The sequence below is a fragment of the Mastomys coucha genome, unplaced genomic scaffold, assembly GCF_008632895.1.
Source record: "Mastomys coucha isolate ucsf_1 unplaced genomic scaffold, UCSF_Mcou_1 pScaffold9, whole genome shotgun sequence".
Taxonomy (NCBI): Eukaryota; Metazoa; Chordata; class Mammalia; order Rodentia; family Muridae; genus Mastomys; species Mastomys coucha.
The window spans coordinates 2,438,315-2,440,009 of NW_022196915.1; the positions used below are offsets into that span (position 1 = coordinate 2,438,315).

At 47.5% G+C, this 1,695-nt stretch overlaps 1 non-coding gene across 1 annotated transcript; it reads right to left on the reverse strand.

Annotated features, from left to right (window-relative positions):
• Window positions 1–513: 513 nt before the first annotated feature.
• Window positions 514–632, reverse strand: LOC116085543. Its single transcript, XR_004116628.1, has one exon. It is a non-coding gene; the product is annotated as a 5S ribosomal RNA (ribosomal RNA).
• Window positions 633–1,695: the final 1,063 nt, after the last annotated feature.

The window sequence follows — 1,695 nt, forward strand, 5'->3', positions numbered from 1 at the left end:
GTGGGGGAACAACATAGACTTGAGCTTGAGCGTCAGGGAAAGCCATCTTTGCTGTCGCTGAGAATCAGGGGAGAAGTGGATATGGGTAAGAGAAACTATGGACCTCCCTGCTGGATGTCCTTGATGGCTCTAACTGTATTCATTTTCCAATAGAAAGATTCGAGGTTATTAGTTGAGGAGATGGGAAGTAACGATGAACTTCCAAACAAGGGATAGTTTGCAGACACGGTCAAACAGTCAAGGCCTGTTTTACAGAATTGTAAAACAAGTCATATACTCCCTGAGGCCAGACCTCAGGCCAGTGGGACAGGTGCCTCCTGCTGCTCCTGGTCCTGTGCTATTCAGAGGCCCTACCTCAGGCCAGTGAGACAGGTGCCTCCTGCTGCACCTGAAGCCCCTTTCCTTTGTGTTTGTTGTTAATGGCACCTGGTTTCTTTCTTCCTTTCTCTCTCTCTCTCTCTCTCTCTCTCTCTCTCTCTCTCTTTCTCTCTCTCTCTCTTTCTTTTTCTTTTATGCCTACAGCACCCGGTATTCCCAGGTGGTCTCCCATCCAAGTACTAACCAGGCCCGACCCTGCTTAGCTTCCGAGATCAGATGAGATCGGACGTGTTCAGGGTGGTATGGCCGTAGATTGTCACCTGGTTTCAACCTACAGAAGCAACACCTGCAAAATTGGCTAATGCTGGATTCCCACTCCAGCCCTGGGCCTGCCGTCCATCTGACTGTCTATCCTTCCTCCCAGGTCCTGGGCACACTGAAGCTGAGAGTTCTTTGCTATTTTTCTGAAGCCCTGGGATGGAGTCAGACCCAGAGTCCTGCCAGTTGTGCAATTTAAAAGGGGAAAGGCTGGAAAGGGAGAGGCTGAGAGGAGTGTGGGCAAGGCTCTCAACCTGAGCAAGATGGAGACAGCATATGGATCAGGTAGGTCCACATTGTCAGAGCTGCTTGACAAGAGACAGATCTAATGGAGCTTGTTTGTAGGGGCTCTGCTAGAAATATCCACAAGAAATTAGAAGAAAGACAGCGAGCTTGGGGCTTACTCCTACTGAACACACGGGAAAGGGGTGCATTACAACTCTTCTATCCTCTCTACTTTCAACTTAAACAGATCTTTCTGTCATTTTTGCTCTGGATGTGAACTCTCTATGGAGCAGAGGTTTTGTGTTGGGATTTAGACAGCCTCACTCATACGGGAAGCTGAACTGAGCAAATGCATCACAAAAGGCTACAGTGTTAGTCCTCAGCCATGCAAAGGAAGCCCATCACCATTCAGCTGCGTTTCCCTTGACTTTAGTAGCAGCCTTGTTATGACAGCTCTGATTAGGCAGCATCTTAGAGTCACACCTGTGCCACTCAGTAATTGTACCTCTGTGGGTCTCTATGGACAACCTTCAGAAAATAGCTCTGTGATAGGGTGGGTGGTAGGAAGATGCGACCGAGATTCTATTCAGAGAGCAATGAGAGAAGACTTATTTTCCTTCATCAATATTGGGGCCACACCCTAGGGCCCAACACAGCCCTAGTGCGTGCTGAGTCTCATTAGAACACCTAACAACATGCTCACTGACCACTGGATGAGCTAGGACTCAAACTTCAGGCACTCTGAAAAGCCAAACAAAAATAATTAAATGCCTTCTCCCAACCCCCAGGTTTTCAAAGTTTCTAAATTTAGTATCAATTGAAAAATTAATTTTC